This window comes from Peromyscus maniculatus, chromosome 15 (assembly GCF_049852395.1).
Source record: "Peromyscus maniculatus bairdii isolate BWxNUB_F1_BW_parent chromosome 15, HU_Pman_BW_mat_3.1, whole genome shotgun sequence".
Classification (NCBI taxonomy): Eukaryota; Metazoa; Chordata; class Mammalia; order Rodentia; family Cricetidae; genus Peromyscus; species Peromyscus maniculatus.
This window is the reverse complement of record NC_134866.1, coordinates 8278749-8306324: the sequence shown is the minus strand read 5'-3', so window position 1 is coordinate 8306324 and position 27576 is coordinate 8278749. Positions and strand designations below refer to the sequence as shown.

The window sequence follows — 27576 nt, the reverse complement described above, 5'->3', positions numbered from 1 at the left end:
CTGACCAGCATGATTTATTCCAATAGGCATTTGGTTATTTAATTGCTCTGAGCAGGGGTTTCCTCTACGGCTGCAGGAAAGGTTTGAACTGGATTTGCTATGGGGGCCTGCATGAGGCCCCTCTGGGAGTTTCCCGAAGACTGAGGCAAAGGATTACCCTGTCTGTCCTTGTTGATCTACATTCGTTGGTCCAGTGTTTTCTCTTACCACACCTTCTCCATACTCCAGAAGGAAGGGGCATTCTGTTGCCATTGTTCCTTGAAGAAACATTGTTTCTAGGAATGACCTGTTTACAGTCCTTTTTCATATGTCCTTGCTTTCCACATCCAAAACATCTAACATTCCTCAAACCTTTTGAAATTGCTTCTCCTAACCACATATCATCATGCTCATGAGCCTCAACATTAACCGTATCTCTAATCCAATTTTCCAAAGGTGCAGATCTTGCCTTTAATGGCCTGATTATTCTTTTGCATGCTGGATTCGCATCCTCAAAGGCCAAAGATTCAATTATTATCTTACTAGCTTCTGAATCCAAGACCATTCTCTTTACTGCTGAAGCCAGTCTTTGTAAAAAATCTCTGAAAGATTCTTTTGGGACTTGCATAACCTTTGTAAATGACTCAGTTTTTTCCCAATGTTCCTCAACTCTGTCCCATGCATTCAAGGCTGCCGTTCGACATAAAATTAGGGTTTGGACATCATATAAACATTGTGTTTGTACTGAAGCATATTGGCCTTCTCCAATAAGCTGCTCCTGGCAAACTTGTATTCCTTTATCCCTCCATTGTTTTTCTGTTTTTAGCTTCATCCTTGAACCAAGTTAGCCACTGTAACCTCTGGCTGGGTTCCAGAACAGCTTGTGCCAGCTCCTGCCAGTCCTGTGGTACAATCCTATTATATGTTGACCAAGAGTTTATCATTTGCTTTACATATGGGAAATGCATGCCATAGGATACTACTGCCTCCTTAAACCTTTGTAAATCCAACATTTCAATTGGAGCCCAAATATTTTGTGTAGCCATTTGATCAGGCAACTGCTGTATGGTTACAGGATAAATTAAGGGTGACTGTGTGAAAACAGGCTTTCTTTCTGTAACCTTATGATCCAGACTTGAAACAACTTCACTGTTAATTTCTTCTGTCTGAATTTTTACAGGTTTAACAAGTTTTTCTAAAGCTGTCATCCTGGCACTTAAATTGACTATCTTTTTAAATAGTGAAATGAGGATAAGCATAGTAATAAACTGCATAATTCGATCAATATTAATCTTCTCATATAGTTGTTCCATTGTCAGACTGCCTAAAATTTCAAACAAAACCCATTCTTCCAATGTACACATAAAACCCATTTTTTTAAATGTGGAAAAAAAATCTCTTTTAAATAGTTTCCTTTAAAATATCTGATATGTTGTGACTTACCAAATCTCCGTAGAACAGTAAAAATCCAAGGGAATTTCAAAACAGCCATCTAGTGTCTGACGTGTGAAGAGAGAGAGAGAGAGAGAGAGAGAGAGAGAGAGAGAGAGAGAGAGAGAGCGAGCGCATAGCCGGCTAAAGCTTAAATCCAGCCACGTGTTCCCTCTTGAGCCGAGTCAAGGCTTGGCTTTGGCTTCCTTAAGCTCTGACCACATGTGTTGGCTTTACAGGCAGGGGCCCTGTTTGGCAGGGCAGGCCTGAGTTGTTTGTAGCACTGGCTTTAAGCAAGTAGCTCACGGTTAGTCTGGCCTGAGGCCAAGCAGATCTGGGCCCGGGCTAGGGAGTCACCGCTCGGACTAGGAAGCCGCCCAGGCTAGGGAGCCTGTCGCCCTTTCGGAAAACTGGACCTGCCGCCAAGCCAAGTGGTTTTTAATGGATTCTTGTCACGTTGGGCACCAAATGTGGATGTAACCAACCATCTTATTAAATAAGAAACACAGAGCCAATGTAAAAGAGAAAGCCAAGAGGTCAGAGCTCAGAGATAAAATCTTACCCTTGCTTCTGCAGTGCTCCTAACTTCCCCGAAAGAGAGCTACTTCCTGTGTGTCTGTCTTTATATAGTCTTTCTGTTCTGCCTTCTCATTGGTTGTAAACCCAAACACATGACTGCCTCGTCACTGCCTGTAAGTACAGCCCTCCAGGTTTTAAAGGTGTATGTCTCCAATGCTGGCTGTATCCCTGAACACACAGAGACTTACCTAGCTCTGCCTACCAAGTGCTGGGATTAAAGGTGTGTGCCACCACCGCCACGCTCTTGCTATGGTTCTAATAGCTCTGACCCCAGGGCAACTTTATTTATTAACATATAATCAAAATCACATTTCAGTACAAATAAAATACCACCATATGTATGAGTTACCCATGAGGGACTGGCTTTGAAGGCATGAAGGGATTGTGGAGATCAGCTGATATTTGGCATCACGAGAGACCAGGAGAGGACATTGGTGTAGGGGTGACTTCAGGTGAAGTCGAAGTTCCAGGATTAAAGGGGCCATGGAGAGAGGTTGAAGCCTGGTACCACACAGCAGGGTTAGAGTCCCTGAAGAATCTAGGAGAGGCTGTTGCTGAAAGCACATCCCAGTTGCAGTGGAGACCCAAACAGTTTGAGATGTCAGTACCGTGGTATGACTACCAAGGACAGCAGCAGCCATGAACGGGAATCGGTCTGAGCCTGTGAGACAAGCTGCATTTGCTGTGGATGGTAGACCCAGTGAAGTGGAGCTGAGCAGGCTCTTTGGAAATCAGAAAACCATGAGTCTTAGAAGTCTGACATGGTGCCAGCCATGGCTCTTCACCAGGAAGCATGCTAGCCATTGTCTGGTTTCTATGTATGAGAAGTATGTGTGGGTCACCTTTTGGCATTCAGGAAGCTTGAAAATAATCTCATAGAACTCACTTCGAGTTTGCATCTTGTCTAGAAAGGTACTAGTAGAATAGCATAAAGAGACAGACTGGTTTTGCCTGGTGCCTGAAGACTGATGGTATAGAGTGAGGCATTTGTAGTATTTGATAATGGGGCCTTTGGATTGCCTTAGCATCTCTAGACAACTAGATTGGAATTGAGCACATTGCCTTACTTTGCCATAACTACCATAACAAATTACCACACACTGGGCACTGAAACAACAGTAATTTATTTCCTCAGTCCTGAAGGTTAGAAGTACAAAGTGTTGGCAGAAGTGATTTTTTTTTTTCCTGAGACCTCTCTCCTTAGTTCCTCTATGTGTTCTCACATGGACTTCTCATCTGCCCCTTCCTGATGTGTTCTGTTTGTGGGTTCACACCGCTTCTGATAAAGACACCATTACTTGGAGTATGGAGCATGATCAAGAGTCCATTTTAATTTAATTAATTAAAAAAGACTTTATCTCTATATAAGGCTAACTTCAGAGACACCGGAGTCAGGACCTCAACATAAGGATGCTCGTACACGGCACAGAGAGCCAACAGTTCACCATCCTCCAGTCTTCCTTGGCACCTCAAGGCCACATTCAACACAGGATATAAGCAGTCTTTCTCATACCCAGCTGACCTCAGTCTTCTGAGTAGCTTTTAAGATTCCGGAGACCGTCCAGAGTTTTATTCAGTGGATACATCTTGGGAACCTGTGTTGACCACATAGAATACAGCAGCCCTTAGTCTAGCTGCCCAAATAAAAATATTCTTTTGTTTCCCTCTTGTTTCAGAGGGGAAGGTTGGGGAGATGAAGTAGCCTTTATTATATGTACATATAATATTATTGTGTGTACCTGTATGCTTATGTGGAGGTGTGCACATGTGTGTGGATGCGTGGGCACGTCTGTGCGTGTTCATGGAGCTAGTGGCCAACACTGAGAATCTTTCTTGAGTCTTCATCTATGTTTTGAGATAGGATTTCTCAATGAACCTGGAGCTCAGCTAGCCTGACTGGCTGGCAAGCCATGCCCACCCCTTGCTCAGGATTCCTCCTGACGCTGCCTCCCTGGTGCATGGATTAGAGACCCACTGCTCTGTACCTGGCTTTGTTACATGAATGCCGGTGATCTACACCAGTTCTCCATGCTTGAATGCCAAGCATTGTACTGACTGAGGGAGCTCCTCGGCCCCACATGTATATGTTACTTTCTTTTTTTTTTTTTGGTTTTTCGAGACAGGGTTTCTCTGTGTAGCTTTGCGCCTTTCCTGGAACTCACTTGGTAGCCCAGGCTGGCCTCGAACTCACAGAGATCCACCTGGCTCTGCCTCCCGAGTGCTGGGATTATGTTACTTTCAAAATGAACAGTTATTAATTTAAAACTAAAAAGAATTTTTCATGTGAATTACTTGACTACTCAATTGTAAAAACTATAGTCGTATGAACATGGGTCTCTAGAAACTTATTATTTTTAATGAACACCTGGATTTTTTTCTTAAAAAAAGAACACACACACACACACACACACACACACACACACACACACACACACACACACACATATATGTATGTATATAAAATACAGTGGGAGACAGAATCAGGGTAGTTCAAATGTCTATCACTTTTTTGTGTGCTAGGGACATTAAAAATTCTTTCTACTAGCTGTTTTAAAATACAGACTTAATTTTTGTCAAGTGTAGCTACCTGGTTATGCCACAGAATAATAGAAAGAGTACTACTATCTAGCGTCTCCAGTATCAACTGGCCATCTTCTCTGTTTCTTTGGTAACCACTGCTCTACTCTACTATGGGGTAAATCTTCTTTTTTTTTTTTTTTTTTTTTAGGTTTTTCGAGACAGGGTTTCTCTGTGTAGCTTTGCGCCTTTTCCTGGAACTCACTTGGTAGTCCAGGCTGGCCTCGAACTCACAGAGATCCGCCTGGCTCTGCCTCCCGAGTGCTGGGATTAAAGGCGTGCGCCACCACCGCCCGGCTAGGGGTAAATCTTCTTAACTGCCACATGTTGGTAAGAACATATAGTTTGCCTCTCCATGCCTTACTTATTTCAATCAACCTAATGTCCTCTGGTTCCCACCATATTGCAGTAAATTATAGGATTTTATTCTTTTTTATGAATGAATAATATTTGTTCTCTTCTCTCTTTCTTCGTGGACACTTGACACCACATCTTGGCTGTTGTGAACAGTGCTGCAGGAGGCAGGGTACTGCCCATGTTGCCAGCATACCCATTTCTTTGCTGTTGGATGTGTATCCCAGTAGTAGAATTACTGGATCATGTGGTTCTGTGATCTACTTTAACTTCCAGGTTTAGAGGAATGGCCACACTGATTTTTACAGTGGTGGGACTGACTTACACGCATCAACAGTGTAGGGAAGTTCTTTTCTCTGATTATTACTAGTATTTATTATTTTTTTAAATAAAAGTCATTCTAATTGGGGTGAGATGTCATCTCATTGTGTTCTGATTCACATTTCTCTGGTCATAAGTGACAGCATTTTCATGTACTCAATGGTTATCTGCTCATCTTCTTTTCAGAAGATGATTTTTTGTTTTTATTAATTTATTTGCTATTCAGTTGTTGTGTGGTCTAGATAGTAATCCCTGTGTGTTGGTAAATACATAGTTTTTGCTATTCTCTAAATTTTCTATTAATTATATTATTTACTCTGCTGTGCATTTTTTGTGATTTTGTATAATACCATCAACAAACTTTTGTTATCTGTGACTATAGGGCTATATTAAAGCACTTTTTACTAAGACCAGTATCCTTAGTTATTTCTCTCTGTGTTTTCCTCTAGCTATTTCATTACCCATTAATCAATTGAAGGGCTTTTAGTTTTTGTTTTTCTCATTTATTAGCTATTATGAACAAGTAGCTGTGGACTAGGATGTTGAGTCCTTTGGGCATATGATAAATAGTGGTGTAGCTGAGTCATATGATAGATTTATTTTTAGCTTTGTGAGAATCCTCCACACTTATACCCAGAGTGGCTGAAGCTGTTTGCGAGCCCAACAGTGACTCTCCTTTCCTCATATTCTCGCTAGCATTTCTTGTTGGTTGTTTTGTTGATCTTGGCCATTATGGCTGGAATAAGATAATATCTCACAGATGTTTTTATTATTGTTTCCACAATTGCTAAGAATAATTAATATTTTCTATGATTTTTCTTAGCTTACTTTCATTTCTTCTTTGAGAACTCCATGTTCAGGTCCATGACCTATTCATAGAATGGGATTTTTTTCCTCTGTTTTTTTGAGTTCCATATCTATTCTGGATGTTAGTCCTCTGTCTGATGTGCGGCTGGGTACTTCCATTCTGTTGGCCTCCTCTTCACCCAGGTGATTGTTCCCTTAGCTGTGCAGAAGCTTTTCAGTTTTATGAGGTTTCACTTATCAGTTGTTGATCTGAGTTCTTGAGCAAATGGAATCTTATTCAGGAAGTCCTTCCTACACCTCTACCATGTATGGTACTGCCTGTGTTTTCTTCTAGCAATTTCAGGTCTTTTTGTTGAAGCTTTTTTCAGGTTTCACATTGAGGTTTTCAGTTAATTTATAGTTGTGCAAGGTATTTTTGTGCAAAAATAGATAAGAGTCTAATTTTATTCTTCTGTGTGTGGACATCTAGTTTTCCTAGCATCAGCTGTTGACTATGGTGTCGTTTCTCTAGGATATGTTTTAGACATCTTTGTCAAATATTAGGTAGCTGAAGTTATATGTACTCATGTTTGAGTCTATGCTTTTGGTCTACATGTCTATTTTGAGCCAATATCATACACACACACACACACACACACACACACACACACACACACACACACACACACATATAAAATCACCATGGCTCTGTAATAGCTCTTAGGATCTAGAATGATAGCCCCAACCAACATCATTCTTGTTTAGTGTTGTTTTGGCTATCTAGGGTCTTTTGTGGTTCCATATAAATTTTAGGATATTTTTTCTATTTCTGTGAAGAATAAGATGGGAGTTTTGGTTAAGGTTGCACTGAATCTGTAAACAGCTTTTAACAAAATGGTAATTTTTGCAGAATTAATCCTACCACTCTGTGAGCATGGGATTTCCTCCCACATTCTAGTGTCTGTCTCTGTCTTTTTCTTCAGAGATTTAAAGTTTTCGTTATAAAGGTCCTTCACCTCCTTGGCTAAGTTTCTTCCCAGATATTTTATTTTCTTTGAAGATTTTGTGAATGGGAGTGTGTCCACAATCTCTTTCTCAGAGTGTTTGTTGATGGTATATAAAAATCTAATGAGGACTCTCTTTGCAGCGGCAGCCGCGAGTGTAGAGTCCGAGCTGCGGCGGCACTAGTCATGGCTGGACAGGCTTTCAGAAAGTTTCTCCTGCTCTTTGACAGAGTATTGGTTAAAAGGAGTATCACCGAAACTGTGACCCAAGGTGACATTATGCTTCTGGAAACGTCTCAAGGAAATATTGTATGGGACAGTAGTGGTGTGGGATCAGGAGCCAAAGAAAGGGTGGGGAGATTCAGCCAGTCAGTGTGAAAGTCAGAGACAAAGTTCTTCTCCCAGAATACGGAAGCACCAAAGTAGTCCTAGATGACAAGGATTATTTCTGATTTAGAGGTGGTGACATTCTTGGAAAGTATGTGGACTGAAATCACTGTTGAAATGGTGTCACATGAAGCTGCCCATTCCGCTGATGGTCTGAACTCTTCATCATGTAAACAACTTTCATGCCTCCCTTTTATAATAAACTGATGATCCCTAAACTAATGACAGCCACTGTCTCTGGAGTTTAGTTTCACTGTACTGTTGTAAATATTTCCGAATAAAATAATGTAAATGAAAAAAAAGTCTAATGATTTTGTAAGTTGATTATGTTTCTGCTGCTTGTTTGTGTTGTTGCAAGCTTCTAGTTTTCTGGCATAACTTTTGGGCTTCCTTTTTATAATATCACATAATCTGCAAATACAGATAATTTGTCTTCTTTCCCCATTTATATTCCTTTCATTTCCTTCTCTTGCCTTATTTTCCGGCTCGTGCGTGCTGAGTGCTAGATTGAAAAGGAGTGGGGACAGTGGACAGCCCTGACTTGTTTGTTTGTTTTTAAGCTTTGTTCCACTCTCTGTCTCTCTCACTTTCTGAAGACTTGGGAAATTTCCAGGTATTTTTATTTAATATGAATTCTGTTCCATTTGTGGTTACTTCTCCTTCTTGAACTCAAATAATGTGAATATTTGTTTGCTTAATTATTTCCATGAATCCCACCAGCATTGTTTGCTTTTTCAATTTTATTTTTCTCTCACTGACTTAATTTGTGAGCTATGTTTTCAAGGTTAGAAATTATTTCTTCTGCTTGATGTGATGTGAGGATCAGGTTCTGTTTTTAATCTTATTCACTGAATTTCCAAGCAGAAATATTTCTTTTTTTGTTCTTTTAAAATTATCTCTTTGATAAATTTTGTCAGCATAAATTATTTTTATTATAATTTTATATTCTTGTCCATTATTGACTTTTTGTCTATTAAATCATTTTCAGACACTTCACAAATGTCTCTTTCTTTAACATCTGTCACTGAAGAATTGTTGTGTTTCCATGGCAGTGTCATGTGTCTAGTGTCTCTATATCATGACCCATCTAATGTTGTCCTTTCCAATTTCAGTTCTTCAAAAGGAAGCATGTTCTCATTAATGGGTACTAGCATCTAGGCTGGCTGTTGTGTGTTTACTTTGATTCTATATGGACTCAGTAGTGTGGTATTTGTTGACACTCTTCAACTATGATCATCAGTGGCCTTATTAGTTGGGTCATTGGTCTAGGTGGCAGGCATACATGATTGCAGCGACATGGTGTGTGTGTGTGTATGTGTGTGTGTGTGTGTGTGTGTGTGTGTGTGTGTGTGTGACGATACTAGCTAGCTGACAGTTAACATGGGCTTAGGAATGTGAAGGTTCCTAGCCAGTGGAGTATTATACTTCCTGATGGGATGGAACTGATACTTGTTGGCTTATATGTAAGAGGCACATGGGTGAGCTTGGCTGTCAGTTATGTGTTGGCCTCTGCCCTGTGATAGCTGATTCCCCAAAAGATTAATCACAGCCATGTATTGGGAAGATTATTTCTGTTGCACCAATGTAGCCAGGGTCACTGTGCTTTGGTTACATGAGTGACCATGGTGAAGTAAAGAACATGGCGACTAGCTCTCTAGGATGGACACATGCCAGAGGGGTTTTGGTTTTGTAGAGGGGAGTGTGTAATACGACTGTATAAGGTAGGAAGACAGAGACATGAACCCAGGACAGTTCTCCAAACTTTAGGGCGTGTGAAGGATATGAAAATCTGTATATTATTATCTGCAGTGGCAATAGCAACTGTGCTGACTAGTCTCATGTCAACTTGATGCAAGCTTGAGTCATCTGAAAGGAGGGAACCTCCACCAAGAAAAAATGCTTTCATAAGATCTAGCTGTAGGGCATTTTCTTAATTAGTGATTGATAGGGAGGACTCAGCCCCTTGTGGATGGGGCCATCCCCGGGCTGGTGGTCCTGGGTTTTGTAACAAAGCTGTGTGAACAAGCCATGAGGAGCAAGCCAGTGAGGGGCAAGTATTCCTCCATGGCCTCTGCCTCAGCTCCTATCTCCTGCCCTGATTGAATTTCTGATTTCCTTCAATGATGAACAGTGATTTAGAAGCATAAACCAAATAATCCCTTTCCTCCCCAAGTTGCTTTTGATCATGACATTTCATCACAGTAATAGAAACCCTCACTAGGATGGGGACCATTCAGGGTTTCAGCTGCTTCACTGAGGGGGCATTCATTTTGACTCCAAGATGATGTAGACAGCTGAGACAGTGTAGGAACAGCAGATGGCTTACTCTCTTCTTTGTGGCAATATTTTGGATCTTCATGTACCACGATAAGTTCAGCATCTCCTCGATACTCTCCAGCTTACTTACTCAGTTACTACCATTGGAATATAATAATTATTGTAATCCTTTTTTATTTGTGGAGAGAATAGAGGGAACTAACAGTCAACTCTGTCTGGCCATTTTGCTAATGTCTATAGGACATTGTAGGAACCTGAACTTGAATCTCTAAGAAGTTACTGTATCACAGCCAATAGTCATTTAGGCTGTGGAGTTTAAAGATAAGGACCTGAGTTGGGACTTGAGGTGATTAGAAAGACTAAAAGATTCAGACAAAACACAGGGACCTATTGACGGAGAGAGGGAGACACAAAATGGAAAGTTGGGCCAACCAAAGCATCATCCAGATACCACGCAAGATGGCTGTGCACGTATGGTCTTCCCCAGGCTTGGAGTCAGTGACTTTTAACTCTGGTTGTGTGTAATGATGGTCCAAGAACTCATTCCCAAAGGTGATCGAATTGGTCAGGTTAGATCATGGAGATCACTGGTTTCTTAAACATGCCCAGGTGGTTCCTTTGTGGGTCACGTGGTCTTTGCTGGAATATAACCAATAGTCAGGTATATCTCGTTTGCTCCTAGAAATGTGATAATTTTGTCCATTATCAACAGAGAGTTGAAGGACCAGCAGTGTGCACTAGTCTTCTTGAGTAGGACTAAGTTTTTTTCACGGTAAGTCTTGTACCTTCTTACTTTCGTCAGTCCAGTCAGTTGGGGGAAGTTTAAACAGAAAGAGTCAGCGGAGAAAAGTATTTTCTTCAGACAATTCTAGATGTGGAACAGGGGAGGGGTGCCAAGTGCAGAGATTCTGGGAAAAGATGTGCGCTAAGCATCTGGCCCAGATCACAGGTTCTCAGGCTTCGTTGTACTTTGGCATCTCAGGGAACTAGAAGTAGCTCAATGAAGACACACATATTCAAAACTATATACTTAATATGCCATTGTCCTCATCTTCTATAACAACTTATCACAGACTGACTAACTTATAAATAATGGAATTCTATTCTTCCATAGTTCTGGATGCTGGAGAATCTGAAGTCATGGAACTGGCTTGTTGCTATGCCCTCACATGGTTATAGGGAAATGGACAAACAGCATCAGTGCTGACCTTGAATGAGTAAAGAGTAAAGCAGAAGAATGTACTATTGGTGGAAGTATTAAGGCAACTCCACAGAGTTAAAAGGGAGGTTTATTTGGGGGTTTTACTTACGATAAGTAAAGGGATAGGTTACAGGATCTGGGAGAGGTGAAGTGCAGTCCAGCGGTGTTCTCTGGAGAACTCTGCTCGGTCTACATCCAGCATCCAGGATCACCAGGAACCAAGAGAGCCAGCACATCCAGATCTCAGGTCTTAAGGGCTCCCATCTTGGCCCTGCCTCAGGGGCAGTCCATAGGTAGGTATGACAGTTACTGGAAGCCTCACTGGGGGTAGTATTTCTAGGTCAAAGCTGGAACAGCTACCCACTACAATGCACTTCTCTGTGCCCTTTTTAAGAGTGACACTAATTCATTCATGAGGGCAAAGTCTTTGGGAACTAAGTATCTCTCATTAAGTCCTACCTCCCAGTGATGGTGAGTTTGGGGTTATGTTTCAATATAAGTTTTAGTGGTGGCAAAATACTCATACCATAGTGTGCATTATTTTAATGTGTACACACACACGTTCTCTCTCTCTCTCTCTCTCTCTCTCTCTCTATATATATATATATATATATATATATATATATATATATATATAGTGTGTGTGTGTGTGTGTGTGTATGTGAATGTTTGTGAATATATTTTCACTTCTGTACATGTGCTCAGTGGAGCATGGTTGCTGTGGGATGATCTGTATGTCAAATTGCTCTGACTGGTCAATAAATAAAACACTGATTGGCCAGTGGCCAGGCAGGAAGTAGGTGGGACAGGGAGAGAGGAGAATTCTGGGAAGCGGAAGGCTGAGGTAGGGAGACACTGTAAGCCGATGCCATGACAAGCCGCATGTGAAGATGCCGGTAAGCCACAAGCCACATGGCAAGGTATAGATTTATGGAAATGGATTAATTTAAACTATAAGAACAGTTAGCAAGAAGCCTGCCATGGCCATACAGTTTGTAAGCAAAATAAGTCTCTGTGTTTACCTGGTTGGGTCTGAGCGGCTATGGGACTGGCGGGTGACAAAGATTTGTCCTGACTGTGGGCAAGGCAGGAAAACTCTAGCTACACATGGTGATGTATACTTGTTATAACATGGGAGATAGAGACAGGAAGAACCCTAGCTAGGGCTTATCAGCTGGCCAGCCTAACCAGGTTAGTTATTTCCAGGCTGGTAAGAGACCTTGTTTCAAAAATTTTAAAGTGAATATTATCTGAAGAATGACATTTGATATTGTTCACTGGCATCCATGTACATATGCACAGGAGTGGAAGCATTTGCTTATATATTTGAATATGTATATCTGCACTGAGAACAGGGATCTTGACGTCCTCAAACTAAGCTCTGAGAAGTGTGCTAGAAGGAGGCCTTAGGTTGTTGCCTCTCAGAGAGGAGTCCGCGTGGAAGAGCAGAATTCCACATAAGCGTCTCATGAAGTTTGGCTGCAGTTCAGCTACTACCCTGAGCCTTGGAGTCTCTGTTAAGGCTGACTTATGATCAAATGGGGCACGGCAACCCACAAAATGATGACCAATAAATCTCACCAAGTTATCCGCTTAAATACTGAATTGTCAAAGAATAAGAGGAGTGAAGGAAAAGCAGACTGAAAATGATTCCTTCCCATGGCTCTCTCATGCTTCAAACACCGCTCTTTGTGGAGTTGTGTTCTTCTTTGTCACTAAGAGAGACTCTAAAATGATGCCTTCGAGGATACTGTGCCATATTCTTTATTACTGTGGGACAGCAACATGAACACTCTAATGGGATGTGTAATGGAGTTTGAAAGGCAGGAAGGAGGATGTTGTGTTGATGTGTGGAAAGATGATAAGGGACCAGAAAACCATACCAGAGAGGGAATCTTCTGGAGTTATTGGACTCTTTGATGTTATGTGGGTTATGGGATCCCTACAGGCTCTGGTTTGGGAGAATCCTGGAGATTAAATCTTTGCACCAGGAGGTACCATGATGAAACATTTGAGTTGGAGATTATAGAGTGGGTAGAGCTTTGTACTCTTAAACTGAGTGCAGACCACTTGATTTGGGAAAGATACAAAGACTCCAATGTCTTTGTACTTTGCATTTCCTAGTTCCTCTGAAGGGGTGTCCAACTCAGCATGGTCCTGAACCTGTAGGATTTCTGAGTCTGGGTTACCTATTCTGCCTATCTCTATCCTATCCACACCCATAATTTGTTATCTTTTAATCCCAGTGACCTGGCAAATTCAAACCTTTGACCTCCCTCAATTTTATGGGGCAACTTGACATTGCTGTTTGGCTTTTTCAGCTGTGCCTTCTTCTTGCTTGGAAGTTGACCCCTTCTCTCCCAAGAAGCCCAGCCCTCCCCCTATTGTACTTTGTCAGGAATATAAACAACTACCATTTATATTTCTAATAGAGACTGTAGAGTTTTTACTGGGTTTTGTCCTAGTAAGCTTTGACTGTCAACTTGATATAGTCCAGGGTAACCAGAAAAGGAAGAGGGTGCCTAGCAGATTGACCTGTGGACATTCTGTGGGAGATGGTCTTGACTCTTAATTGGCATAGGAGGTCCCAGCTAGCAAGAGGCTATGAACAAGCTAGTGAGTAGCATTCCTCTATAATTTTGCTTTAACTCTCTGCTTAAGTTCCTGCCCTGATTTCTCTAAATGATGGACTGTAACTTCAAAACATAATCCAAATGACATCTTTTCTTCCCTTGTTTTTGGTTGGAGTGTTTTATTACAGAAACAGGAAATAACAACAGTCCTTCTTCATCAGCCTGGGTTAATCCCTTTCCAAATTTTGATGATCCCATGTTGTAGACGAACTTCTAAATGGTCTTAATAAATAAAAATCATGTAGCCAGAATTTGGGTTGAAGCTTGAGAGAAAGATCAGAGGACTAGGACAAACCATGAGCTAACCTTACCTCACCAACTCCACAGCTTCCAAAGAGAGCAACTTCCTGTCTACCCAGGCTTATATGCCTTGCTGTTTTGCCATCTGATTTGCTCTTGTCTAGCTACATCACTTCCTCTTCCTGGCCAGCTCTGTCACTTCCTGTCTTTACAGGCTTCCAGAACTCAATGGTTGGTACTGGAATTAAAGGCGTGTGTCACCATGCTTGCCTCTGTTTTCTAGTGTGGCCTTAAACACACAGAGATCCTGCCTGCTAAGTGATAGGATTAAGGGCATGTGCTACCACTGCCTGACTTCTTTGTTTACATAAAATGGCTTGCTATTTCCTTCGATCTCCAGGCAAACTTTATTTATTAAAGCACAAATAAAATATCACCACACCATGTCTACTTCTACTTCCTCCAGTTCCATCAGAGGGACCTTCATGTCTCCTTAATCTCCTAACACTCCTTTGTATGTGTTTACTCAGGAAAATCTGCTGCGTACTGCAAAGTCAGAATCCATATTTGATAATGTAAAAGTGAAAATTTATTCATGCAGTTCCCCACACTCTAGTGAAAACCATTGAGCAAGAAGCCTCAATGTGATGCCCTAATTCAAGCTATAAACTCAATGGCTTAACTCAAAATGGAAGTCTTGTTTTCCTCGTGGGGTACAGTGCTCAATCCTGAGTTTGATTCTTTTGGCCAAAGTTGAGCTTCCTAGAATCCCTCTCCTGAACGTGTGAGTGCAGGTCAGCGAGATGTGGACACTAGGTTTTGGAATATCCCTGCCATTTATAATCTAGTAAAACTTCAGTTGTTTTTTGAGATTATAATTTAATTACAACATTTCCCTTTCCCCCCTCCAAACCCTCCCACATACCCCTCCCTCTTCTCCTTCAAATTCATGCCTTCTTTTTTCATTAATTGTTATTGCATATATCTAATACACACACACACACACACACACACACACACACACACACACACACACACACACCCTATTCAGTACCTATAACATTACATATATGTATTTTTTCAGAGCTGACCATTTAGCACTGGATAGCCAATTGATATACTCTCCCTGGAAGACTACCTCTCCTGTTTCCAGCTTTCCTCAGTTACCTATAGTTCTTTTTTTGTTGTTGTTCATTTTTCTTTATTAAGAAATTTTCTACTCACTCCATATACCTCCCACAGATCCCCCCTCCTCTCTCCTCCCACCCCCAACCCTCTCTCCCAAGCCACCCTACATCCCCCAAATCAAGGTCTCCCATGGGGAGTCAACAGAGCCCAGCACACTGAGCATAGACAGGTCCAAGCCCCTTCCCACTGCACCAAGGCTGAGCAAGGTGTCACACCACAGGCTCCAGATTCCTAAAAGCCTGCCCATGTACCAGGGACAGATCCCGATCCCCCTGCCTGGGTGCCCTCCAAACAGTTCGAGCCAAACAATAGTCTTCTGTATCCAGAGGGCCTAGTCCAGTTCCATGGGGGCTCCACAGCCACCAGTCCACAGTTCATGGGCTTCCACTAGTGTGGCTGGTCATTTCTGCAAGTGCTCCCATCATGATCTCGACGTCCCTTGCCTGCAGAATCCATCCCCTCTCTCATCGATTGGATTCCTGGAGCTCAGCCTGGTGCCTGGCCGTGGATCTCTGCATCTGCCTCCATCAGTCACTGGACAAAAGCTCTATGATGACAGCTAGGTTATTCACTAGATGGGTCACCAGAGTACCTATAGTTCTTTGTTTGGGGCTGAGGCCTTGTGGGCTTTTCCCCATCTGCTTTGGCATGTCTGTTGGTGTCAGCCTTGTTCAGTTCACATTGGGGCAGTCATGTTGGTGAGACTTTATGGGTGTAGTTTCTGCTGTCACTAGGAAACACAATCTCAGAGCAAAGTCTGTGGTCCTCTGGGTTTTGCAGTCTTCCCAGCCCCTCTTCCGCAGTGATCCCCGAGCCTTAGATGCAAGAGTGCTTTGTAGATGTGCCCGTTGGGACTGAGCTCCACAACTCTGCATTTTGATTGGTTGTGGTTTTTTTTTTTTTTTTTTTGTGTGTGTGTGTGTGTGTGTGTGTGTGTGTGTGTGTGTGTGTGTGTGTGTGGTCTCCTGTTGCAGAGAAGTTTCCTTGCTGAGAGGTGAAGACTACACATATCTCTAGGTATAAATAGACAATATACATGTGTACAGATTGCTGTTCAGTTGGTTTAGTAAATCAGTGGTTGCAGTTGAGAATGACTTCACTGGTGACTTCAGGTTTGCATCTATGTGAATGGGCATCTGCCCTCAAAAACAGCTGGGGAGCACGTCCATCCTGTTCCTTCTCAAAACTCAAATTATCTGATTTTTGTCATTATTGATGATTTCAGTGAATTGCTTATGGTACTGTGTAGCATGAATTGTTAGGAGGTCTTATTAATAAAAACAAACCTGGAGCTGGGTGTTAGGATGAATGCTGGAAGATCAGAGAAGCAGAACAAGCCACAGCCTCCTCACCTCTCCAATTCCTCAGCTGATCCTGTTTCCTCAGACTGGAAGCCTCTGAGTCCTCATCCAGAATGAATCTCAGCTGAACTGTTGCTCAAAAGCCTAAAAGCTTAACCAGCTCTCACGCCTTATATACCTTTCTGCCATCACTTCCTGGGATTAAAGGCATGAGTCACCATGCCTGGCTGTTTCCAGTGTGGCTTTGAACTCACAGAGATCCGGATGGATCTCTCTGGAATGCTAGAATTAAAGGCATGTGCTAACACTGCCTAACCTCTATGTTTAATATTATGGCTGTTCTGCTCTCTGACCCCAAGATAAGTTTATTGGGGTGCACAATATATCAACCACAGTACCTAATACCAAGTTTATAGGATTTTATATTTTAAAGGGTTTTTGTTTTTTAAACATATATTTTGGAGGAAGGTTGTTCTTTAAGAGCCCCCCAGCCATCATAGCCATTATGTTCCCAGGTGTCTCTATGTGTCACTTTCTCGTCATTACTTAAACTCCACTTCTAGCTAGTGAAATGCTCCACCTTCAATCTGCATGCTTCAGGCATGAGCATCTCAATGCATGCTTATGGACTTATTAATTTTTAACATAGTTTGGCAGACTGTGGGAAGTTCAGAATAATAGAAGTCTTTTCTAATTTCATGGAAGTTTTAAAATTAACAGAGAACTCTGAGCCTTTGGGCTTTGGGGAAGTGACCTGACAGAGGAAATGTAGCAGATTAAATAATGTTTTTTTGAGATCACACTTTGTGATAGCAAAGGCTTTCTCTGTTGAACTCAAGGAAGAAGAGGCAAGGATAGTTTTTGGGGACATCTGCAGCCAGGCAGTCCTGGTGGAAGCTTCCCTGAGGTTGAGTGACAGAGGGAAAACATGGACAAGGGTGTTTCCATGTAAAGGCGGGAGGGAGACAGTGCATGCATGGATACACCCCTTGCCTGGGAGGGGGGTTTTGTAGATAATGGGGTTAAGGAGCAGGTGGGGAGTGGAAGGCTCAGTGGTTTGGGGTCGGGCCTGTGATCTCTTTGGATTATTCCACTTTACTCTGCTTGTTTGTGGTTGGCCCAGGGCAGCAGGGCCATCTTTCAGCCCCCACAAGTGTAGCCTCATGAAACTCTCAATTCTTTACCCCTTTCCTGGAATGCTGCCAGCCATCTTTCATGATTCAGCTCAAAGTTCTGTCCATTGCATTCTCTTCACAAACAAACTGACCTCTCCATTTTATGGCTGTACTACACATGCTTCTTCCATCTTTCTTGTTATATTTATTGAGCTCACAACACTGCTTATTGGCATACCTATTTCTCCCTGATGGACTGTCATCTCCTTGGGGACAGTGTTCATTCCTAATGCTAGCTTGGTGACAAGCACAGAGTAGACCTCCAACAAATGGCTGCTGTTATAACCAATGGATAGATAAGTGACAGATTGTCAAGGGAGGATTGCCAAGGGAGAGATGGGATTCGTGTTTAATATGCAGGTGGTGGATGGGGAAGCCTCATGTGACCAGTGTTGGATCAGTCTGACTTGTACCTACTGTAGATAATCAAAAGGCTGTCGTTTGAAGGCTGCAGGGACAGCAGGATAAAGATTCAATGTTCTTTGAAAGGTAAGGTGCATTCAGTGGCAGCGCTTGTATGGTTGTGTGGCTGTAATAGTCTGAATTATTTGCCTACCAGTCATTGAATGGGTACTGTCAAAGAATGTATCTCATAGCTGCCTGTGGTCACTTGCTAATGGTGTGATAAACATGTCATACAGTTAAAATAAAATCAGTATGTTGTAAAGGAAACCATGACTCTTACACTCCATAAAGGAGCAGAAATTGGTTTGGTTACTTGAGAAAGCTTCTTGACCGTCTCCACACTAGGGAACTACATTCACATTTTGTGTTTTAGTGATGCTGTTTCTAATAGAGATGGCTCCGTGTTGCAATGATAAATATATACATTCCTAATACAAACGTGTCTCAAATGCCCATCAGTTGTAAGAAAGATAGTTTTATTGTAGACTTCATGCAATGGACTTCACCTGAGCCATGAAAACCTGTGAATTTCTGTGGCACACAACACAGGTAGAGTTCAATGATAAATGAAAGAAGCCAGTCCCCAAAGAATACTATACTGTGAGATTTTCTATGTGTTTGAGACTAAAAAAGCATAAGAAACTATTCTGAGCTGTTAGGAGAAGGTGGTGAGGTTCCCTTTGGGAAAAATCTTAGGGGAAGTAGTTGGGAGGAGTTGGAGTGAGGTTTTTGGGTGTGGAAATATTGTACTTCTTGATGTTGGTGACAGGTGCATGTCTGTTTCACACTCTCACTTTTATTGACATATACAAATAGCATGTGTAATGTTACCATGCCTGTGTTAATGGAAGGAAACAGCCCAAGAACCTAGAAATCACATTTTTAAGTTTGTAGTATGGTAGACATTGTTCTCAATTTTCTCAACACCCTTTCCCAATGAGAAACCTACTTTTATGGTGCTATCAGTTGTATTGACATTGCTTCTCCTAAGCGCTAAAATGAATCGAAGTTGGGAGGGAGATGGGACAAGGCATCCTAGAAGGAAATGGAAGGAATAACAATGGATGGATACAATAAAAAATACATTGTATAAATGTATGACATTTTCAAAGAATAAAAAAATTATTAAAATGAGTACTTTGCTAATTTTATTTGGAAAATTAAATCTACATCTTTTTTATTTTCATGAGCCTTTATCTACTTACCTCTAAGGTTGATTTTCAAGAGTGCATCTTTCTCCCTGCTTCCAACTTTTCTGTTGAATGCAACTTGTTCACCTTGTCAATTAGAAATTATCAACCCGTTCTTGTTACCATAAGCAGTGCATTTGTATTTTGGTGGAACAGTTGAATAACACTACAAAGGAGACAGCAGCGTCTCATGCTTTAGCACGTGTCTCCTCCAGACTTGTGCTATTTCTAGTTCAGTTTCTTAAACACACAAACCCAACACCACATGCCACTGAAAAGCTATTTGACCAGAGCCAGAACAATGTTCAGAAGCAAGGTCATGGTGTATCATAGCCAGAGACTCGAGTCCATGACATTAAATAATTTCTATTTTCCCTACAGTAGTAGCTACATAAAACGAGTGAAGGAAATTAATATTCTCCGGGGTTAGCGAAGTCAGCAGTCTCTGAATTTCTAAGTGATCACAAATCTTGTATTATTTTTAACCAGATGGCTGTACTTGTATTTATCTTTCTTTAAAAAAAAGAAATCTTAACTTCATAATTATTGTGGAAAAATGTAGCAAGCTTTCTCTGTCCTGCCTATCAGCTCCCAAATCATGACAAGGAAACTTCTTAGTAGTTATAAATGCTTGCCCTTAGCTTAGGCATGTCCCACTAGCTCTTATAACTTAATTTAACCTGTTTCTCTTCATTTACATTTTGCCTTTTTTTTTTTTTTTAGACCTTTCTTTCATTTTGTATGTCCTACTTCCCTCCTTACTCCTTGTCTGTCTGTCTGGCTCTAGGTGTCTCTCTCTCTTTCTCCCTTGTTCTCTTCTCCCTTCCTTGAGCCTAGATTTCCCCTCCTACTTATTCTCTCTGCCCACCAGCCCTGCCTATCCCTCACCTGCCTAGCTATTGTCCATTCGACTTTTTATTAGACCAATCAGGTGCCTTAGGCAGGCAAGGTGAAGCAGTAACACATCTTTTACATAATTAAACAAATGCAGCATAAACAAATGTAACACATCTTTTCCTAGTTAGACAAATGTAGCATAAATAAATGCAATACCCCTTTACAGAGTTAAAGTAATATTTCATGGCAAAAAATAAAAGTTTCACTGAGCATAAATTACTCAACATTACAGAGGCAATAGTGTTTTGATTATCAGTAGAGGCTCTGGGTCAGATTAGGGGGTTTAAATCCAGCACATATATTAGCTGGAGTGAACTGCTACCTTTGCTTGGGTATTGCTTAGATTTTATATTGTGATATGTTCATCATAGCACAAATAAATATCCCAGACAGCTATTAGTTATAATCTTTGTCAACACCATTCATTCATTGATGGATTGGAAGATACCTCATACTGTAACTATTTGCATAGTCACTAGATAAACTGAGTATTTCAGTTTATCTCTAAAACTAGCCACTTCAAAGCTTTAAAAAATTCGTCCACTTGCAGATCCTGATATAAAACCTAGTATACAGCAGGCACTCAATGAGTGGTAGCTGTTTTATTGTCACTGTTACATTGGCTGAGGTAGAGTGAATGCCAGTTTGGAGGTGACTCCATGTCTTTTGAGTTGCAGGGGGTTCATATGATAACAAAAGAAGGGCAATGTGAGTGACAGAGAAGATAAAAGAAATAATTCTTCTCGACCTATGACAGACTCCTAGAAAAGGTTAGAGTCATTCTGAAGCCAATGCTTAAACAAAGGTTATCAACTGGAAGGACTAGATCTGTGTTGCTGAGTGAGACTGCCGCGGTGATCATTCTGACAGTGTAATAATAGGGGGAGCCTTAGAGTGGACAGTCTACCTAGAATTATACTGTGGCAGTAAATCAAAGTAGTTTTTGCTTCATAATGGAACAGTTCAGATCAACAGACACCAGAAGCTCATATTCCATTTACCTAAGCACATGGGAAATCTTGGCTCATACCTGGAGCAATCCTTAGACCAGTAGCTGACTGCAGATGCATGCATGAGTCCATTCAGGACCAGAATTGCCATGGAACCATAGACCCAGGAGAAGTCACAAGGCCTATTATCTAAGATTCTGGTGATTTGATGCATATTGTTATACAGCCATAGCTAACTAACATAATCAATTTTGACTTCAGGGATTGAGAATAATTCTATTACCTTTAATTATTACTAATGTTTCTAAGGTCTTCAAACTCTTTAATCAATGTTACCAAATACTTTTTTTTTGTTTTGTTTTGAGACAGGGTTTCTCTGTGTAGTTTTGATGCCTGTCCTGGAATTCGCTCTGTAGACCAGGCTGGCCTCGAACTCACAGAGATCCACCTGGCTCTGCCTCCCAAGTGCTGGGATTAAAGGCGTGCGCCACCACCGCCTTACCTCCAAATTCTTAATATCTGGCTAATCAACCCCAAGTGTGCTTCCAGTTGGTATTCCAGTTTGTCCTCATTTGAATCTGACTTAGTCCCCTTTGTCTGTTTTGACTCTATTTGGCGTGTGGTATATCTGAAGATAGGCTTGGTGTGGAGCATTTACTTGTTCGCAGTTCTGACTTGACATTGTCTGCCCAGTCCCTCTTTCTTTGCTTCTGAACTCTGAGTACCTGACAGTGTATCTGTTTTTACTTTGACTCTGCACCCCAATATCTACCAAGGCCCCTGAGTTGCTCTTGGCAGGAGTAGATCTGCTACTATGATCATGTGGTAATATCTGTAGATACTTTTGGTTATTCCAGCTGGGGTTGGTGTTGTTATGGGTCCCTACTATATGGAGGTTGGGGATGCTTGTCCACATTCTCTAGTGAATAAGTCAGCCTCAACTGCAAAGTGTCAATGTACAAAATGTCAGTGATGTCACTGGAAACCTCCACTCTAGAACAGCTACAGAGTGATACAGTGAACAGCTGCAAAATCAGACGATAACCTCCATTTTCATCGTCATGGGGACCAGATATTCTCTGCAGGTCTCAGGAGCAAAGACTTTTTCTTTATAAGGCATGGTTCATTCACATAGAATCCAAGGTTCTCAAGAAGCAGACATATGCCCAAGTTTCTAAGTTAGCTGGTCCAGAGCCACTTGTAGTAAGACTAAAAGGCATCAGAGTCTGGCCCATAATTTCACAACCTAGGATGTTTACAAGGATCCAGAAAGATGATCAGTTCTTTTCTCTTGAAGTATATTTTATGTGTCCTTGGCAACCAATGCTCTTAAACACAGTAACAGCTTCTCCAATGGGATTTAGGTCTGTGGAGCTTAAGTATATGTAACAGATTCTATGGTTTCTTCAGTGGATGCTCACCTTGTCTTTATTGCTGATAAAGTACAAATCACACCTGGTCAGGAAGAGAACCAGTAGACAAGAGTATCTTCATGATATATTCTCTGTCAGTTGTAGACATTGGCTGCATGACCATGGCAAGCACAGCTTCTGGTATTCAGTGAAAGAATTTGCCAATGCACATCGTGATCCCATGAACGTGATGGTGCTCACAGGCAGAGAAAGCTGTAAACATGTCCTGAAGCTTGCATTTTTGGCCCCTGAAATACTTTACTCTGTATTCACTCAACAGATTTATACAACTATCACTTATCAAATGTGTCAAACAAACTTACTTAGGGTTACGTAGCTGAATGTGATAGTTAGAGAGATTTAGCAAGAGTAAAATGGTTTCTGAATGCACGGCACTAAAAATTAATTCTGATTCCTAATGGTCTGATGTGTTTCTGGCAGTCCTTGACTATGTTGCATCGTGTGAATTCACTGAAGCCTTGCTGCTGAACACACAGCACACACACTTTGATCCTCCTATGCTATCACACTGTGAAACACAAGCAAATGGTGGAAAAGCCTCAGTTCAGGTTCAAGATGGCTGTTCATTACTGATCGTTGTATTTTCACTGCACATACGTAACGGTCCACACTTGTAGGAATGTAGTAGCTTAATCATAGAAATAAAGTGTCCAAAGCTTTCCTACCATCAATTTTCACCATGTAAATAGAAAATTGGTACATATTTATGCTATGCCCACAGCCATCTTAAATTGATGCTTTTGCAATGGTCTCAACAGTCACCAAAGAAGCTTCTTTTAGCAGCAGATGGAGACCATTGCAAAAGCATCAATCAGTCAAAATGCAGAGAACAACTGACCATGGGGTGCCCAGCCCCAGTTGATATATTTACAACATAACTCCTGTACCCAAGGTTCAGGGTATGCTGAGAAAGTAGAAGCAGAAGGATCTTGAGAGCCAGAAGAGCAGGAAGTCTGCGCTGAGATGGTACCTTTTAGCTGTGACAGGGAAGCTGTATCTATGAAGTCCCAGCAACATAGCTGCCTAAACAAGACCCGGGACAATTCCAGTAACCGTTGAAATCCCAGGATAAATGAGGGAATATCTCATGGGTGTCCATCCCTAGGTGAAGAATAGCAAATAATTAACACCTGCTGACAGAGAGGGAGAATTAGTCTTTTCAACAGTTTCTGAAATGGCCCTAAGCATACTTCTGTCATTCTGTACTGCATATTTATGTGAGGCAGCAGTCTCAGCATAGATGATTATGACATCAAAATATCAATCAGCTCTGAAAAATGTTAAAGATGCACTATGGGCAGTATCAAAGCCAAGATGTAATTCTCTATGAAAAAGTAAAGCATGTACAGCTCATTAGGGTACAAATTTGCTTCCATCTTTCAAAGATTATAAAATTATATGCATATTAAAGAATGATTTTTAAAATAAATCCCTTTATTATTTATTCTCAGTAAGTGTTTGCCTTGGATACCTATTCTATATAGCTCAAGCTTGTGTGAAATTTCTTTAGTGAAACGTGATCATGAATACAAAGAACTTACGTGGCTTTGCTGCAGGCCAGAGAAGCAAAATGGCGTAGACTGTGGAGTCTGAAGGTGGTTTTTAGGACTCAAGATTTAGGCCAGCAGCAGATATATGTACTGCCAGCGCCTTCTTACTGAATCAAAGGCTGGTGGACAGCTGGATGTGGATGGGCATCTAGACACACTTGGCCCCACAGGTGAACTGGTACCCACTAGAGAAGCTGCAGCTCTTGGCTGTCGGTCGCCTGCTCCATCCACTGCTGAGCGTGACAAACAGGTGCCCTTGATGCAGATCCCTGTGTGCTCAGGATTCAGAGAAGCTGAAGGGAGGTGGGGTTCTCTCAGCCCATGAGTGAGGACTATCGATGCTCCTTTAGGTTCAGGCTGCTGTATAGTTCATCCCACACTGTCAGTTAAAGGTTTTGTCGATGAGGGTTCACATGCGCTTGGGAAGCTTCCCAGGCTGGGCAGGCTGCCAACTGTGTGGGGGCCCTCAGCTCCGGCCTCTTTGCACAGAACTCTACAGTGGAAGGCAGAGCTTTTTGATGTCCACTCAAATCTGGAACACAGTGCCCTTCGGGACTACTCAGGAAAGGGAACACCCACCAGGGAACATCCTTTCAGCTTAGCTGACACAAATGAATGATAAGACAGTGTTCCCGCATTTGTATATAATTTTATCTTTTTCAGTGGAAGGTCTTGTTGGGAGCCTCTAGATTGTCCAACCTCTTCTACACTGTGTCCTCAGGCTGCCCAGTTGGTTCCTTCATCCCTTACAATATTTCTATGCTCCTAACCCATTAGAGCTGTGGACCTTGGAGGAAGGAACCACACGACCTGACTAAAATCAACAGCAGGGTAAAGACATGGATGGCTTTTAAGGGACCGTATTGTCTAAGAAAGCAGATGGCTGCTGCTTAGCTCTCAGGGTTCTTGGTTTGTGTCCAAATGCTCCCAGGTTCTGTTACTTTCTGGTTTGTCTCCACGCTCTTGAGTATTGAATCTGTGAACCAGGCTAGGTCTTGAGTGAACAAGTGTATTCTGAGGGCCTTCCTGACTCCTCCTGGAACCCTTCCATGTCATGTGCTCCCAAGTTGGGGGATAAGGATGTGGGTGGGGACCTGTTGAGAGATCTGTTGGTGTTTCTGCAGCAAAATGTCCGGAGAGTTTGTGGGATGCCCCACTTTGCACTGCATTCTGTTTCCTGCAGAATCGTGTGATGCTGAGGGAACTGTTTATCTTTCAAACTGCAATGCACCAAAAGCTCTTGAGTGGCTCCTGTTCTCCATGTGTGGCAGTCAGCACAACTGTCCTTACTGACTGTTAGTGGCATAGGTTTGGGCCGATTATACCTTCTTCTCATGGAGAGAAGCTAATACATGCTTCTCTACTGATCTCCTCCCCAGTGAGTTCGATCAATTTCTCCACGAGGAGGTGAGCCACAGCTGACCCAGGCACTCCTTTGTTCTCACCTATCCCATTGGTATTGGCATTCTGCTGATGTTCTGTTGGGCAGAGGAAGGAAGTGGCCTAAAAGGGGAGAGAGGAAGAACAACTTCACAATTCTGTCTCAGTGGGCAACCCCTGCTGAGTTCCCATACAGTAAGTGGTCCCTCGGCAGAAATTTGCACACTTCCAACTGTTTCATTTGAGTCAGCCCTACCAAGACGAGCACTGCTCAAAGCATGTGCAGTCTGCCAAGGGGACAGCTGTTAATTCTCCGAGAAGACATAGGCCAGAGACCCTGCAGCAGCACACACGTCCATGCCGATGACAACATTACTTCTTGGATTTATTTCTAAATGTATTATTAATTGGAAGCCTGCACATGGTATTGTCATACCTAAGAAGATTTTGTATTTAAAAAGTTCAAATGATAGAGGGAGAGTGAGGTGTATTTTGCATGTTGAATTTTATTCACAGGGGCAATATTAAAATTTATTGGTAAGACAGAAATAATCCCAAAGTATCTTCTGTATTTGGGAAAAAACAAGGGAAAGAAAATGGTAAGTGCACAGTAGGAAAGACAGATTGGGGAGAAAAATGTAATCATTTTCTATAAGAAATGCTTAAACGTTCAGTCTGCTAGAGCAGTGTGTTTTAAGAAAGGCCAGTCTTGAAAACATATGGAAACCTCTGTGTTAGGTACACCTTGTGGGAGTTTGACCTCTGGGCAATTGTATTTGAACAGGGGCATGTGCAAACTGTGGCCTCATACTCCTGTCTGTGGAGCAGTAAAGAAAGTGGGGAGGAAGTGTATTAAATAGGAGTTTCTAGAAGTTCATACTCGGTGTGGCCTATGTGGACACATCTGGAGTGCTGTTGGTTTCACTGCTTCTTCCCCTTACCTGTATAAAGACTTTGGACTTGGACATGCGCAAGAACTTACTATGTATGCCATGTTCAAAGATGAGAGAAGCCCTTTGTGAATTCTGGAGCTCCTTGGCCTCCCTTGGCTTGCATCACCTCCAGCTTCTGATGTCCCTTCCGCAGCTGCTGTCACAGTCTACCCTGGTCCCTCCTGGGATGCTGAATCCATAATTTTTGAAATTAAGAAGTCATTATAATGTTATGATTTGCATTTCAGTTTAGTTCCCTCCATCTGTTTTCCATAAAAGATTCTTCAGCAGAGTATATTTGGCAAGGGTTTATTTAATAATAACATTAAAAACCCCGCCCACCATAAAAAGCAACGCTCACTACTAACAGAACAGGAGAGAGCCTGTGCTGTCGGGTGTTGCAACTTTTGTGTGTGGCTAGAAGAAATGTTCCCTATGGCTCCTGAAGGAGGGATAGGTAGCCAAATTCCTAAGAGAACAGTGATGGATTTCAACAGCTATAATTAAAGGGCAGGAAACAGACAGACCTGGAATTGCCAACTTTGCTGCTATAAAGAAACCAGCGCAGGATGATCTAACTGCTCACCTCACGTGTCCTCTGAGGCAACCACCCGCCAGTCATTCTCTCAGGACAGGACATTGCTGCACAGTGAGCCTCCTCACCATCTTGTGACTTGTCGTCCGTCCCTCTCTTCCAGAGGCCAGCTTCCTCCAGCAGGCAGCTGGCCTGAGTTCCCAGGCCTTTGTTCTTTTGAAGCTCTCGAAGCATAAAAGAACCCTTGTCTACCTGCGTTTGCTCTTTGGTGACCCTCGGGCTTCGGCTTTGCATCTGTGGCTCCAGATGCTGAGAGAGGATGTCACTCTACAGGGCGCAGCAGAGAGCTGGACACAGATGAAAGCCTGGCCAAGTCTCCCTTCATCACCGTACCTTGTCATATCGGTGTCTTCTTTGAAAAGTTGTGGTCACTTAAGTTGGAGTGCCCTCATAGAAATGGGGAGGTTAACTTGTGCATTACATAGCATAGCAGAGGTTCTGATGAAGGTTCCTAAGGGGTTAAGCTCTTTGCACCATAGACCCTGTCCTCAGGACTCACCTGTCAAGGTCCGTTGAATACTAATTACCAAAGCCTTTTCCTTTCAACCCTCCACAAAGGAATTGGCGTTCAACCTTGTGGGATCTTGTAACCACCTTTCCCCTGAACCCTCTCCCCTTTGAGCTAGTTCCACAGCTGAGCTGGTGACTGGTTGTTGGCTGCTCAGAGTTCAGCACACTGCTTAATGCTTCCTCATATTGTCTCACTTCTGACTTCCCATCGAGCGCGATAGTGTTGTGGGGCTGGCTGTGGGATTGTGCGCTGTATGATGGTCTCAGAGGGAGCACAGCTTCTTATGACGCTGCCCTCTGT

At 42.2% G+C, this 27576-nt stretch overlaps 1 long non-coding RNA gene and 1 pseudogene across 1 annotated transcript; one reads left to right on the top strand and one right to left on the bottom strand.

Moving 5' to 3' along the window:
* The first annotated feature begins 7204 nt into the window (after nt 1–7204).
* On the top strand, nt 7205–7667 carry LOC102905060 (10 kDa heat shock protein, mitochondrial pseudogene; annotated as a pseudogene).
* A 14332-nt stretch (nt 7668–21999) lies between these two features.
* On the bottom strand, nt 22000–26357 carry LOC143268743 (uncharacterized). The gene is made up of 3 exons (XR_013044866.1): nt 26221–26357; nt 25304–25361; nt 22000–23409 (listed from the first exon to the last, which is right to left on the bottom strand). It is a non-coding gene; the product is annotated as an uncharacterized LOC143268743 (long non-coding RNA).
* Between the last annotated feature and the right edge of the window lie 1219 nt (nt 26358–27576).